Source organism: Cololabis saira, chromosome 12, assembly GCF_033807715.1.
Source record: "Cololabis saira isolate AMF1-May2022 chromosome 12, fColSai1.1, whole genome shotgun sequence".
NCBI lineage: Eukaryota > Metazoa > Chordata > Actinopteri > Beloniformes > Belonidae > Cololabis > Cololabis saira.
Genome location: NC_084598.1, coordinates 46,971,922 through 46,988,841, shown reverse-complemented (window position 1 = coordinate 46,988,841; position 16,920 = coordinate 46,971,922). Strand labels below are relative to the sequence as shown.

The window sequence follows — 16,920 nt, the reverse complement described above, 5'->3', positions numbered from 1 at the left end:
TTACCCCCTCTGCCGACTCCCCCGCCAGACGCTGACTGTGCCCTGCAGAGTTTCACTGTCAGAGAACCATTTAAAGAAGTGAAATGGAGCTGTTTTCTCTGGATAATCAAAAGCCTAAATGCTTCCTTCCCCATTTTGCTAAGTTGACACTTGGCTTCCAAAACCACCCCTCCAAAAATGGCATGCTTGGTTCTCAAAAGAACTTTCATCCTATGCACAACAATACTCCATGCCTGCATGATTTGTGCCACTAATAATGCAGGGAGAAGGACAACAGTTCCTGCAGCAGCTCATCCACCACCCACTCGCCCTCTGCACCACCTCATACAGGATTTCATTGAGCTTACACCTTCAAATGGTAATAAACTCTGTTTGGTTATGGTGGATACAGGTCTGAGTGTTTTGAAACATCCCCAGCAGCCATGCTGTTACCAAGGCCCTACTAACTGAAATAATCCCCAGATGGGACATTCCAAGCAGAATTAGTGATGAAGAGACTAAAAACCAGATCTGTTATCCATCCTTTTACCCGGATCTTGGGTCCACATGTCTATTGTTACAATGGTAAAGCCACACCTACAGCACACACAAGGCAGAGGCATGATGAGAATTAGGGAAGACTTTAATAAGCAGAACATCAAAATCCAATTGACAGTTTGATCAAGACCAGGTTACCTCAAAACCAGCCAAAAGTGAAAGTGAAAAGTGACATGCTGAACAAAAATATGGTGCAGTTTCCTGAACACAATTTGATTTGATTTTTTTAATAATCTTTTTGAAATCTGCCTATATTCCTGTGTATTGGGTATGATTTTAGCATGTAATTATTAGAAAATGCTGCAGTAAAAGAACTTGAAAATGATGTCAGAGGTACTTGAGGACATGCTGAACAAAAATATCTTACAGTGTGCTGAATACAATTTGATTTGATATTTTTATGAATTTCTTTAATCTGCCTATATAGAAATGAAGGGGATTCTGAATGGGCGATTGTTTTTTTTTTAGTTTTTTTTATCATTTTGTTAGACTTTAGTAAAACTACAAAAAGGAATGACATATGTATCTATTTCAAGACATGAAAATAATAATAATAACCGTTTTGAAGCCGTCCACACGCTTTACCGTACAACGCGCTGTAGACGCGCATTCGATTTCCAAGCGCAGATAGCGCGACTGCGCCTCTCCGAAGCGGAGATGGCGTGACCGCAGTGATTTTTCGGAACTGAAATAAGAGAAAACATGTCGGCTTTTAATCAAAACACTCACCGTTTCTACACGAGATTAAATACACACACATTTAACCATTCAGCATGTTTTAAAGTCTGTTTTATGGAAGTTTCCTCAGCAGAAGCTCCTTTAAGAAGGTCGCCGTCGACCAGTTGTTCAACACGGGAGACGCGGGTCCGACAACAGACTCCGGATCTGAGTTATAACAATGAAGAAAAAGTAAAGGCAGAACTAAGTGTCTGGAAAAATATAGCTCTATTTAGTTCCCACGAAGACGGAGGCTGAAACGCAGTGGAGTGGAAAGAGGAAGAGTTCATTCAGAGTTGATGGAGAAGATTCGGGACTTCCTGAGGAGATCCAGATCATGGAGATCCAGATCTGTGATGGGCCAGAAAAGAGACTTCGGGTTGCACCAGCAAAGACTGCCTGTGCCAAATTTATTTTCAACAAAACTGGACGTTACACCTCCAAAAACATTAAAAAGCATTTATATCCAACATTATTAACAGTACAAAACATATCCACACGCTGTGTGCGCTCTCATCAGTAATAAAACACATATCCATGTTTGAGAGACGTGCTCTCAAATAAAATCAATAATATAATAAGTAATCAAATAACCTCACTTTATGCGTGTCCTAAAAAAGACATCACAAAAACATAAGCACACACACAGCCTGTTGCCCAATGAAGCGAACATAGTGGAATATAACACTCATGCGCTCAGAGACATAACGTCTGCACACTGATAAAAATATATCTAAGCGCATGTAAATATAACATATTTAAATCTGTGATATTAACAATTAGAAATGAAGTTTGTTGCTTTACATGAAAACATCTAGTTTTGAAGTTAATCTGCATTTGTTCAAAGACAAGACATTATTCATTTTTTCCTTAACAATCAGTATTTCTGTAATCCCAGTAATCTTTTAATTTAACACAAACAACAAGCAATGATCTTGTTGTATTTACCTTTCCTTTAACAATTTTAATCTATTGGGCAGATTGACCAACGTTTAGATGAAACATGTTTTATTTGTTTAAGTAGAACAAACACAGTAAAAAATATCTTGCTTGATACTTTAAAAAAATCAAGGCAACTTTTTCACGTGAGATTGCAAATTAAATTTGTACATACAGAAAATTAAGTAGTTTATACAAAGACTATTCTTTCTTGATCTACATAATAATCTCATGCGAAAGTTGACGGGGCGGTCCTGGGTGTGAGGGGTTAGTTTTTTTTTAACAGTTTCTCTCAACGACCACAAGTTAGAACTGGTTCTGTTCAGTTTCTTTCTATTTCAAGAGTTGCGAGACGACGGGGGGAAATCTGGGTGAGTAAATTCTGCGATAAGATTAAATACTGAAGGAGATAAACTGTCTGTATTTAATACTCATTTAATATCTTTGTCTGCTGAAACATTGGAACTTTGTGACGTTTTTAAACTTCTTGATTGCGTTGTAGAAGCTTCTTCCGTGTTAATGGAAACACCAGGACATAAAATAAACTAGTAAATAAAACACGATAACACTGATGAATAGTGGAAGATCGACGTAGGACGTGTTTTATTGTGGAATCTCTCAAGTTTATACAATAACATCATTTCTGAAGAGTTTTACCGTTTTTTTAAATAATGACACATTTCTGATTTTCTTTTTCAACTTTGCGTGGAAGAAAATAAACGTTAGTTTGAAATAAAAGCTCTTTTGGAACTTTTCTTTTTATCTTTTGGTCTTTTTTGACGGAAACTCGACGTTATTGGAGCGGGAGCGCGCCCTGCTGCAGGGCGTTGTTTCCCGTGAACGCGCACAGTTTAAATGGTCTTGGAGTTATTTACCTTTAGGACATAATTTGAAGTTCGCCTGCCAAATCCTGTCGCAAATTGCACAACAGCCTTTGCAGTTTATAAATGTGATTGACTGTGTGTTCTGTGTGAACAGCAAGAGAGGGAATTCAGGAAGAGTGTGCAGGATATTGGGAATTGTGTGTAGTGTTGTGAGAAATGTGTGGTATGGAATGGGAATTTGAGTCTAGAGCAGTAAATGTGCTGGAGTTCAGCAGGATTGGTTCAGCCACCTGAAACATGAGTTTCAGGTTGTGCACATTGTGTCTGATGTTCCAATAAATGTGTTTAAACAATTGTGAAAAACTGTAATAAAATTAAATTATGTTCAGCTTATAAAGAAAATAGAAGATGATCTTTCCAGATGGAGCTCTCTCCCCATTTCGCTCATGGGTAGAATAGCCACTATTAAAATGATGGTTTTACCAAAGGTAAATTATTTTTTCTCAATGATACCATGCAAACCCCCTCTTTCCTGGTTTAAATCGTTGGACTCATATGTATCAAAATTTCTGTGGAAAAATAAAACACCACGTTTAAAGACATTGCAAAAATCCAAAGAATGTGGAGGTTTAGAGTTACCTAATTTCCAGTATTACTTCATAGCCAATAAATTACAGTATATTGTAAAATGGTCAAAAAATCATCCTTTAGATCAGGGGTCACTAACCCCGGGCACCAGGTCGCCCGCAGGCCAGTTCTAAAAATAGCACTAATCACGAACTAGCTCTGTCTAAAATTGTCTTTAATTGTGTTGCTATTCTTTTGAAATTACATTCACAGTGATGTAAATTCAAAAATAAATACATAAAAACGTATATTAAAAAAAATATATATAATTATATGCATGCTTTATGGTTCTGTACACCGGTACAGAGGTTCTGGAAGGAGATTTGTGAGGATTTATCCACATGGATCAACCACAGAATCCCAGTATGCCCCACGGTATGTATATTAGGTCACCTGGGAGACACTCAAATAGATCCTAATTGGACACACCGGGTTCTCACTGCCTTATGTATCGCAAAGAAAACCATTTTAGTAAATTGGAAACAAAAATCCAGTTTATGTATCAACCATTTTAGGAATCTTTTATCAGATCATATTAGTAGTGAGATAATGTCTGCCTCCACTGAACAACATTCGGCTGAATTGCACTCTCTGTGGTCCCCGTTTATTGGCTTCGTTACCTAGTGGGGGCGGGGGGGTGGTGATCTCGTAGCCCTTGGGGTTGGGGGTCGGCTTGGGGGGTCTGGGGCGCGGGCCTCTGGTGGCCCCTGGGGGGCGGTGGGGGGGGCCGCGGGGCCCTGTCCCTAGCCGGTGGGGGCCTTGGGGGCCTGTGGGGGGGGTTACCTCATGGCGGTGGGGGGGGGTGGCTGGGGAGGGCTCGGGCGGGGGGCTGTGGCTGGGGCATCTCCGGGCCTCCCGGGGGGGGCGGGGCCGTGGACGTGGGGGTCCCACCCGGAGGGCCCGGCCCTGCCTGGGTGGGGGGTGGCTGTCTGCGCTGGGGGGGCATTGCTGCCTTGGTCCTCCGTCGCTGGGCGGGGGCCAAGTGCCCCTGCGGATGTGGGGACTCCGGGACCCTTGGGGTGTCCGCCGGGGTGGCCTCGGGGGGGGGTGGGGCCGGGTCCGGGGAGCGGGCTTCCCCTGACCGGGGGGTGCACGGGCGGGCGCGACGGCGGGGTGGCACCATTCCCAGGTATCTATGTCTTATGTTGTCAGTATGAATGGGAGGATGTTGGACCGTTTCCTCCTCCGTCTGGGGGCTCCGGCGGCGCCGGGGGCGCCCTTGGGGGTACGGTGGGGCCCTTGCCCGGCTCGGGGGGCCGGCCCCCGTCTACTGGACGGCCGGTGGGGGGACGCGGGTGTCTTATCAGGGCCGGCTTTGCTGGTCCTGCTTCCTGGCTTCGGCCTCCGCTCCCCCTCTTGCCCCCCCTACACGATTCATACGCACATAGGCGAAAGGCGGGGGGTCCGGGTCGTGGGGGGCACTGTCCCGCGGGGCCTGGCACTCCCCGCCTCACGGTTTTAACAGCAAAATAGTCACTGCACATTCAACACTTAATAAATACATTTGACAAGGACACGTAGTTCGGGAGGGGGGGGGGTCTGTGTCAATCGATACTTGGCCCTCCCTCCTCCCTGTTTTTATGGCATTAATCACATGCACTCAACACAAGGGGCGGGAGGGGGTCCCACATCACCCGCGTTCCCTCACCGGCCTGGGCCTGGGACGGGTGGGTCGGGTTACCCGGGCCTGGCGGGGCCCGCCGTGCAGCCTGGGGTGCCTTCTGGCGGTGCTGGATCCCCCCGGGGAGGGGGAAACGGTGCGTGATTGTATGTCTGTGTCGGTGAGAATGCGGTATGGAAGGGTCCTGCCATGGAGGATTTGAGCCTCCATTGGCAGGACATCAAAAACTTAATAATTTATCAATATTATATTATACAAAGATGGTTATTATTATTATTATTATTAGTATTATTATTAGTATTATTATTATTATTATGTATAGTATATTATATTATTATTAGTATAGGTATCGGATAGGTGAATGGATGAATGAATGGGATGCCTGGGTCTGGGGCCCTCCGTTGTCGGGCCTGCGCGGGTGTCGCCTTGTTGGGGGGTTCCCTCTCTCCGGGCCCGTCTCCGGTCCCCCCCGCTGCCTCTACGGCGGGGCGCCCCTCTGGTCTTGGAGGGCCACTTTCGTGGGGGACGGGTGCGCCTGCCCGCGTCGGCGGCCGGGGCGGCTCTGTCTCTCCGGGCGGGCTGGCCCCCTGCCGGGTGGGGGTCGCTGGCCTGAAGGGTGAGGGCCTCCTGGCCGCGTGTCCGGCCCGGACCGGGTGGCCGGGGATTGCCTGGGTCGCGGTCCGCCGCCGCGGGATCCCTGGCTGCTTCTTTCCGCGCCGTGGGGGCCCCGCCCGCGGGCCCCCTCGGCCGCCGCCGGGTGGGGGGGGGGGCCTCGCAGGCGGTGGGTTGCCTCCCTCCTACTTCTCCCCTCTGTGGGGTTGCCGGTGGCCTGGGTTCCGGGCTCTTCCTTGTCGGCCTCTGGTCTCACGGGTGGCGGGGTTGCTCCCCCCCCTCCCCCACTATAGATACACTTCAGGTGGAGCTTTGTTTGGTTTATTACACACACACACACACACACACACACACACACACACACACACACACACACACACACACACACACACACACACACACACACTGTTTCTGTTTTTCTTTTTGTATACTAGTATTTTTTTATTTTATTACTATTTTATTCTCCTTCTTATTTTTATTATTATTATTATTGTATATACTGTTTATAGTGTTTTTCTATTATTATTACTATTGTATATACTGTTTATAGTGTTTTTCTATTATTATTATTATTGTGTGATATTGATGCCTCTTGTGTTTTGCACTATCCACTTTGCTGCTGTAATCTGGAAATTTCCCCTCTGGGGGACTATTAAAGGATTTCTTATCTTATCTTATCTTACACACACACACACACACACACACACACACACATATAGTAATTTAGTCACACGCATACACACACACACACACACACACACACACACACACACACACACACACACATGCATGATCATATACATACACACACACACACATAGACATACACACTGGCTTGTTCACCTGCATGCTGGCTCTCTAGTTTTTGGGTTTAGGTAGCGGTAGCGATAGCTTAGCTCAGACTGCGATCAGATCTCAAGATTTAGGTCGATTGCTGTTCGTGTTTTGGATGGCTCCGTGCCGGTTTCGTGCTTTGTTTGTGGTTTTTTTGTTGCAGATTTCCAGTGCTTGACGTGTGTCTCCGTGTGTTCCTGCTTCCTGGATTGGCAGTGGATGTCGTCACCACCCCCCCCCACCCCCTCCCCCCCCAAAAAAAAAAAAAAAAAAAAAAAAAAAAAAAAACACTGGGTTTGTATGTGTATATTTATGTATGTGTACGCATATGTGTGCGTATATATATGTATATATTACATATAGTAATAATGCACATATATACACTTTTGGTTTCTACCGTCATGGTATCAATCAATAACATGTGTGCAGACAAGGTAAAAAAAAAAAAAAAAAAAAAAAAAAAAAAATATATATATATATATATAAATGGTGAAAAAAGTAAGAGCGCTAACGTAATATGGGTCAAGGCTGATTTATGGTTCCGCGTTACACCAACGCAGAGCCTACGGCGTAGGGTACGCGGTGACGTGCGCCGTACGATGCGCGTCGCCGCGTACCCTACGCCGTAGGCTCTGCGTCGATATAACGCGGAACCATAAGTGGTCCGTCTAGTGCGCACGACCAACCACAGCTTTGCTGAGACGAGCTCGGAGCACGGAGCAGACAGAAGCGGTTTCTACAGACAAAAAATGACAGAAAAAAGGAAGAAAACGTACCATTTTCATGGTGAATGGGAGGTAGAGTTTTTTTTTACCAACGTCAAAGAAAACTTTGTGTCTTATTTGCGGTGCGACTGTGGCGACGGCTAAGCGGTACAACGTGGAGAGACACTTCAGTACGTGTCACAAAAGCAATGTTAACTACCCACCGGGCAGCGCCCTACGGACGGAAAAAGCGCGGGAGTTAAAGGCAGCTTTGGGCAAACAGCAGTCTTTTTTTACGAGGCCGGTGAAAAACTCTCAAAAAGCAACCGAGGCCTCATTTAGAGCTACACATTTTTTGATGAAAAAGAAGAAGGCGTTTTCAGACGGGGAGGTTCTCAAAGAATCAATGATGATTATTGCAAACACTGTATTAAAAGATGATAAAAATGGAACAGATATCCTCTCCACTCTCTCCGATGTCCAGCTGGGTGCGAGCACGATGGCTAGAAGAGTGTTTGCTATGTCTGGGAACTTGACAGAGCAGCTGGACCGGGATCTGGCGAGGTGCAGGTGGTTTAGCATCCAGTGTGACGAATCTGTGGACAACAGCAGTCCTGCGCAGCTGATGATCTTTATTCGGATGGTATTTGATGATTTCTCTACAAAGGAAGAACTCCTGACACTGCTGCCCCTGAAGACAACTACGAGGGGAGTCGACATTTATAACGCAGTTAAGAGTTTTTTAGTGGAGAAAAAAGTACCACTGGAAAAGCTGGTATCGGTGACGACAGACGGAGCTCCTGCTATGACCGGCCGGCATGCAGGTTTCATCCACACTGTAAAGGTGATGTAGACTTACCACCATTTCTGCATTACCACTGCATCATTCACCAGCAGGCGATATGTGCAAAAGTGACGGGCTTTGAGCATGTGATGACTCCCGTCGTGACAACCCAGTCTCACAGGAAAACGTGGTACAGGTTACGTTGGTCCACAATGCAAAACGTGGCAATGTTTACGATTTGCCCTCCTAAAACGTGAGATGAGAACGTTTTCCGTGGCCCATTCATTTTAATGGTTTCTTAGGTTTCGTTTCTGTCACGTGACTTTCAAGCTTTCGGCTGTGGAGGAAAAATAAAATTGCTGCCATTTCTTTGATTCTCGGTCTAAATATGTAATAAAATAATAAATAATAAAAATGTAATATTTTAAGATAGTTTCGCCATGAAAAGCAGATTTTATCATATTCATAGCAAGAAATATTGAAATTTCACAATATTTGTGTGTCTGCTTACCTCACGTCGAGCAACTTTTTTTTTTTTTTTTTTTTTTTTTTTTTTTTAAACTTACTCCTCTTCCGTGGCTCTCTCGCGGTAAAAACTTCTTCTTATAATTACCCGCGGCCCATTCTGACACCATGTGTTGTCTGTCTTAATATATATGTATATAGCACACGAGGCGTGTAGCTGGTCTCATCAAGACGTTTATCTGGCTGCCATGGCAACAACAACTGACGCTTTGAGCTGGCGTGCTGCTGAAGCTACTGCGCATGTGCTAAGCACCTAGGGCATGCTGGGTAATGGAGTTCCTACACAGTAATCCATACAAAACAGGAAACCAAGTGGCTTATATGCTATTTTAATTACTTTTAATATTAGGTAGTTGTGTGAACTGTTAAGATATTATATTTTCTATAACTTTAGATGATATTATTTCAACATAGAACAACATAAAACGGCTTTTAGTGTCCCCAGGGTCACACATTTCTTCTTTGAATTTCAGCACCCCAGTGTTTTTGTGAGACAACCCGGAAATTATTGCTGGCTCCAAAAAAAAGCATGTTGTTTTTTTATTATACCTTTTATTTGACAAGGCAATCAGTAAATTAATTAATTTTATGCTGCGTAAATGCAACCTATAAATAATTATCCATACATATATGTTCCTTAGAATATATTGGACACTGGACAATGTAAACCTTTTTTTTGGTAATGAATTATCTCTGGCTTGACAACTCGCCAGATCGTTTAGTGTATGTGGTGGTTTTATTTTGGAGGGGTGCATCGTAAGCAATAATATTAAGACTTATTATTTTATCCGAAAACAATTGCATTTTTGAGGCGCATAACTTACTCGAAAAGTTGTGAAACTTGGCACGCACGTCCCATGTGGCGAAAAATTACGTATTCTAATAGTGTCAAAAAGGGGCGTGACCTAATGGCTCAACAGCGCCCCCTAGAAAACTTTGTGCCTCAAGCCCCACGATACGGTTTGACGTAGATGCACGAAAATCGGTACACACTGGTATCATGTCGCAACTTAAAAAAAATTCTCTTGGCGCCATGGCCGAAACTCAACAGGAAGTCGGCCATTTTGAATTAATCGTGTAATTTTGGCGCAATTTATGCCATTTTCACGTGTCGTACTTTAACGAACTCCTCCTAGCAGGATCGTCCGTTCGACATAAAACTCGCTCAGGAGACACAAAAGACGTTAACCATGAAAAGTTATCAAAATCGTGATTTTTCGTGAAATGGCGTGGCCGTGGCGCCGCGTCAAACTTCAACGTTAAACAGGAAGTGATACTAGTAGCTGATTGGCCGATATGTGATCCTCATCATCATCATCATCACCATCATCATCATCATCATCATCATCATCATCATCATCACCTTCATCATCACCTTCATCATCATCATCACCTTCATCATCATCACCATCATCATCATCGTCGTCGTCGGCGGCGTCGTCGTCGTCGTCGTCGTCGTCATCGTCATCATATTCATCAACATCATCATCATCATCATCATCATCCTCATCACCATCATCATCATCATCATCAACACCATCATCATCATCGTCATATTCATCATCATCAACACCATCATCATCATCATCATCATCATCGTCATCATCATCATCATCCTCACCTTCATCATCATCAATTGGTGGAAATTGCATGCGCAAGGTTCCGTTCATCGCTGCCTGCAGCTTTAATTTCACTTATGTTTACAACATGTAGAGTAATTAATTGGGCAGCGAAGCCTCTGTGTTTTTATATAGGTTTGTCGAGTTGTTAATAAAGTAAAAAAAATAAAAACAGATTTAAAAGGCCCAGCCCCCAGCTTGAAAAGCTGCCAGGCAACCTGATCTCACAAAAATCTGTGAAATGCCCATGACCTCTCACCACTATTTTCCGTGGTACTGTATATACACGGAAAATGGTATAATTCCGTGTGAGCACCACAGATATTGTACCATGCAAAGTCAATGTGATCCGTTGTCGTGATATATACACGGATTATGACATTATTATTATTCATATATTATTCTTTGTTATAGTGGCTAAATTTGCACAGTTCACTAACGCTTTGAGCTAGGAGTCTGAAATTCTAGACTCTGTATCAGGCGGTGACTCTCATCCACTGTGCCGAGTTTCAGATCTGTGTGACCTTCGGAAGTGTCAAAGGTCACCGCATGTGTTGCTTTTTTGGGCCTGCAAAGCCTATTTCGTGTCTATTTTTGCACAGTTCACTAACGCTTTGAGCTAGGAGTCTGAAATTCTAGACTCTGTATCAGGAGGTGACTCGCATCCACTGTGCCGAGGTCCAGACCCGTGCGACCTTCGGAAGTGCCAAAGGTCACCGTGTGTGGTGCCTTTTCCGGGCTTTTTTTGTGTGTTTTTTGAATAATTGCGCTTTGAGCTGGGAGGCTGATTTTTGACTATGTTGCAATGCAGAAGGACCTTTGCTAGGATCTTTTGGTCCCGTGGCTGTACGACTTCCACAGATCTAGTTGGCGTTGCAGAGGGTTCACAGAGTTGAGACTTGGCAAGCCCAATCAAGGCCCCATATGGAGGCCACAGGTCAAGTTTTACTTGGTTTGGTCAAATGTTGTGGCAACGGCGTCCGTTCAAATGTTGGAAAAGATGAAGTTTCAAAGCCCCGCCCATCGAAAAGTACAGGTCCGATCTGCACCAAACTAACGTCTGTCTGTTCAGGGTATGCCCCCAAACAACATATGAAAATTCAGACTTCTATGACTTCTGCAACAGTTTTCCTCCAAAACGTCCTGGCTGGTTAGAAGGGTTTAGAATCGTATAGGTCTGAGAGCCTCCTGACTACTGGAATGGGGCCTATTCACTAACGCTTTTAGCTAGGACTCTGAATTTTTTATATGTTGTTTGGGGGCATCCCCTGAATAGACAGATGTTAGTTTGGTGCAGATCGGACCTGTACTTTTCGATGTGATCGACTTTATTAACAACTCGACAAACCTATATAAAAACACAGAGGCTTCGCTGCCCAATTAATTACTCTACATGTTGTAAACATAAGTGAAATTAAAGCTGCAGGCAGCGATGAACGGAACCTCGCGCGTGCAATTTCCACCAATTGATGATGATGATGATGATGATGAAGGTGATGAGGATGATGATGATGATGATGATGATGACGATAATGATGAGGATGATGATGATGATGATGATGATGTTGATGATGGTGATGATGAAGGTGATGAGGATGATGATGATGATGATGATGACGATGATGATGATGATGATGACGATGATGATGATGATGATGATGATGATGATGATGACGACGATGATGAATATGAGGATGATGATGATGATGATGATGAATATGACGACAATGACGATGACGATGATGATGATGATGGTGATGATGATGAAGGTGATGGTGATGATGATGATGAAGGTGATGATGAATATGACGACAATGACGATGACGACGATGATGATGATGGTGATGATGATGAAGGTGATGGTGATGATGATGATGAAGGTGATGATGAATATGACGACAATGACGATGACGATGATGATGATGATGGTGATGATGATGAAGGTGATGGTGATGATGATGATGAAGGTGATGATGAATATGACGATGATGATGATGATGATGAAGGTGATGAGGATGATGATGATGGTGTTGATGATGGTGTTGATGATGATGATGAAGGTGATGAGGATGATGATGATGATGATGATGATGATGAAGGTGATGAGGATGATGATGATGATGATGATGATGAAGGTGATGAGGATGATGATGATGGTGTTGATGATGGTGTTGATGATGATGATGAAGGTGATGAGGATGATGATGATGGTGTTGATGATGATGGTGATGATGATGATGATGATGATGATGATGATGATGATGATGATGATGAAGGTGATGATGATGATGATGATGATGATGATGATGATGATGAAGGTGATGATGATGATGATGATAATGAATATGACGATGATGACGATGACGATGATAATGAATATGATGATGATGGTGATGATGATGAAGGTGATGGTGATGATGATGATGAAGGTGATGATGAAGGTGATGATGATGATGAGGATCACATATCGGCCAATCAGCTACTAGTATCACTTCCTGTTTAGTGTTGAAGTTTGACGCGGTGCCACGGCCACGCCATTTCACGAAAAATCACGATTTTGATAACTTTTCATGGTTAACGTCTTTTGTGTCTCCTGAGCGAGTTTTATGTCGAACAGACGATCCTGCTAGGAGGAGTTCGTTAAAGTACGACACGTGAAAATCAATCAATCAATCTTTATTTATAAAGCCCTTTACAACAGTGGTCCCCAACCCCCGGGCCGCGGCTCGGTACCGGGCCGTGGGTCATTTGGTACCGGGCCGCACAGAGAGAAAAAAAAAAAAAAAAAAAAAAAAAAATTTTTATTAAAAAATAATTTCTGTAGAATCCCCGACTGATGATGGATGACTCTCAAACTGATGGTTCACAATGTTTTTAATCCTTGGATGTAAATACACTGCAAACACACCGTAAGAGCTATAAAGGAATAAAATAAAATAGTTAGTCTTTCTACATTCATATAAGTTTAACTTAAATACAGAGCGACGCAGCTGCTCGCTCGGTTGGCAATAAAACTACCGTTAACACAATACATGACAGTAACCATGGCGACCAAACTCAAGCTGGACATAAATACGGTATAAAATTTGCACAAATCCTCATCAGCAGGTGCTTTTTCTGTCAGTTAGGCTCCACTTTAGCATTCCTGACACTAGTTTAGTCTTTCAGACACACTTTCTACTGCCGTTAAACTTTTACCGTTAAAGTCCGAAGCGCCGGATGTTTACGAGGTCTAGGTGAGACGCCTTCAAAATAAAAGCACTAAATATCGGTCTACTTAATATATAACAATAAAATAAAAGCCTGGCTTTAAATAACGTTAATGAGAAAACAAAGATAAAAACACATTTATTGAAACACTGATATTATAGGTCATTTACAATTTCCATTATTTCATTTTATTTCTTCAAAAATGATGTTTTTTTATTATTATTATTATTATTATTATTATTATTATTATTATTATTATTATTATTATTATTATTATTATTATTACTACTATAGCGAAAATAACACAGTTTTTAATGTCATTTTATTTAGTTTTTATCAGCTACACCTTTAGATTGGGCCGTGAAAATATTGTCAGACATTAAACCGGTCCGCGGTTCAGAAAAGGTTGGAGACCACTGCTTTACAACACACAGGGTGACTGTAGTGGCTATTTGTCCTCCAGGTGAATTATAACAAAGTAAATAAATAAATCAAAATATTCAACTCAAAGTATCAAACTATAATAATCAAACGGCCACTGAGACACCTAGGGAGTGGATTTACGCAGGATACAGAAAGTCCATTGTCAAGGCAAAAAATAAAGTTTCCAATCTATCCTTGTGTATAGATCAGTCTGTTCAAAGAGTCCTGGTGGAAAGATGGGTTTTCCCTTTAGCAACAGAATATGATTGGGTGTAAGGGCCTCAAGGTCATTGGGGTCATCAGAAACTTTTGTGATGGGTCTGTCGTTCAGTATTGCCTCCACCTCACAAAACAGCGTCTGCAGGGCCTCATCATCCAACGCCTGCTGTCCGACAACCGAAGAAAGCATGCTCTTTACTGAGCGAATCAGACGTTCCCAAATACCACCTTGATGTGGGGCTGCTGGTGTATTGAAGCTCCATTTAATCCCATCTTGAACCAAAGCACCTTGAATCTTCTCTTCATTCAAAGCAGCAAGACTTTGCTTCAACTCTTTGTTGGCTCCAATGAAGTTTGTGCCGTTATCAGACCTCATGCTTGACACAGGGCCTCTTCTGCAAACAAATCTCCGCACAGCATTAATACAGGAATGTGTATCAAGTGTGCGTGCCACCTCCAGGTGCACTGCACGACTGGTGAGGCAGGTAAACAGCACTCCATACCTTTTCACAAGGCTTCTTCCTCTCTTGACCTCCAGGGGGCCAAAATAATCCACTCCGACATCTGTAAAAGGAGCCTTGTCTGGCATGACTCTCTCCTCTGGTAAGTCTGCCATCTTCTGCTCTCCGAGTTTTCCTCTGTACCGTCTGCACACTGTACATTCTGTGATTGTCCTCCTTGCAGCAGAATTGGCACTGATGATCCAATATCTCTGTCGAAGCCGATGCAACATGTGGTTTCTACCAGCGTGTCCAAGCTGTTGATGGATATGACGTAGAATAAGCTGGGAAACATGCATGTCTTTTGACAGGATAACAGGATGCTTGATTTCTGATGGTAATGCCAATTTATGAATACGACCCCCAACTCTGAGAATGCCGTCGTCCAGTATTGGATCCAGCTTGTACAGTGGGCTGTCCTTGGAGATGTTATTCAAGCCACGTGTCAGTGAGGCAATTTCATTCTCAAACCTGTACTTCTGGACAAAACGAAAGATTGCCTTTTCTGCCTCCTCATAATTTTCCGGGTTCAAAATCCTCCTTCGAAGTGTGGCCTTGAAGCTCTGAAGTTTTTGTTCCACAGAATTTTTAGCTCCCGTTTCCTTGTCACTCTCAGCAGCCTTAAACTCCTTTCTCTTTTGGCTCAAAAGCAAAAGAACTCTTTTAAGCTCAAGGAACCAGGCAACAGATGTTTTAAGTCTCCTCCATGATGAGAAGTAATGAATGAGGCAGTCTGTGGGATCTTCTAAGTGCTTAACGATGGCATACACTGCTGGTTCTTTTTTGACCTCCGGGTCATCAGCAGGAATCACAGCTGGCTCAAAATCAGGCACAGGCCACTCACTCTCTGACAAACGGAGGAACTCCGGGCCTTTAATCCATCTTCCATTTGTGAGAAGCTCCTCAGCAGTCAATCCACGTGATGCTTCATCTGCAGGATTGATCTTCGTGCTCACATATTTCCACTGACCAACATCCGTAGCTTCTCTAATAACAGAGACTCTGATGGCAACGAAGGTGTGGAAACGTCTAGTTTCATTGCAGATGTACTTTAGGACGGTCGTGCTATCAGTCCAAAACATTGATCTCTCCAGCTGCCACTGTAGCTCCTTTCGCAACATGGCATCCACTCGGACAGCGAGAACTGCTGCTGTGAGCTCCAGGCGAGGAATGGTGATTTGCTTCAGGGGAGCAACTCTGGCTTTCCCCACAAGAAATCCCACGTGCACTTTATCACCATCTTCCACTCTCAAGTAAGACACTGTTCCATAACCAGCTTGACTTGCATCAGAAAAATGATGGATTTGCGCTGTCACAAATGTGCCAAAGTCATGAGGTTTGATACAGCGTTCAACTGTGAATGCATTCATCTTTTGAAGATCGCTCAGCCAATCAGACCATTGCTTGGAGAAGGAGGAGGGAATTTGTTCATCCCACATCAGGTTTCTTCTATAGAGCTCCTGCAACATTAACTTGGCTGACATGGTGAAAGGAGCCAAAAATCCTAGCGGATCATACAGCGAGCTCACCACAGACAGAATTCCTCTCCTAGTTTGCTGCCGTTCCTGCACTGAAGTCCTGAACATGAACTTATCAGACTCAACACACCATTTCAATCCAAGCGCTCTTTCAACAGGAAGCTGCTCTGTGTCCAAATCCAGTTCTTTCATCTCTGTCGCTCTAATGTCACTTGGAATTGACATCAACACAGACCGGCTGTTCGTTACCCATTTTTGGAGACTGAATCCTCCCTTCCCACAGAGTGCAGTCAAGTCCTTCACCATTTGAATGGCATCTCCCCCCGAGGCTGTGGACTTCAGGCAGTCGTCTACATAGAAGTTATGGTTGACGGTACTTATTACTTCAGGGGAGAAATCAGACGTATTATCCTCTGCAGTTCTTCTCAAGGCATAATTAGCGCAACATGGGGATGATACAGCTCCAAACAAATGAACCCTCATGCGATATTCTGCTGGTTCTTGGTCGGTGTCGCCCTGGGGCCACCACAGAAATCTGAGGAAGTCAACATGCTTATCAGGTACCTGCACTTGATGAAACATAGCATGGATGTCTGCCATAACTGCAACAGGCTCCTTCCTGAACCGGATGAGGACTCCAATCAGAGAGTTGGTTAAGTCTGGTCCCTGCAACAGATGCTGGTTCAGTGAAGTTCCTTTATATATGGCCCCACAGTCAAATACAACTCTCAACTTTCCTTTGGTAGG

General features: G+C 43.6%; 2 protein-coding genes across 4 annotated transcripts in view; both read left to right on the top strand.

Annotated features, from left to right (window-relative positions):
* The window catches only part of LOC133457541 (protein NLRC3-like), a 549,537-nt gene that overhangs the window by 421,265 nt on the left and 111,352 nt on the right, over positions 1-16,920 (top strand). The gene's annotated exons all lie outside the window — the stretch shown is intronic.
* LOC133457537 (nucleoprotein TPR-like) overlaps positions 2,484-16,920 on the top strand; it is a 57,023-nt gene continuing 42,586 nt past the window's right edge. For all 3 annotated transcript variants that reach the window (XM_061736896.1, XM_061736895.1, XM_061736897.1), the window contains exon 1: positions 2,484-2,564. The gene's annotated coding sequence lies outside the window, so the exon portion shown is untranslated. The remainder of the gene's footprint in view (positions 2,565-16,920) is intronic.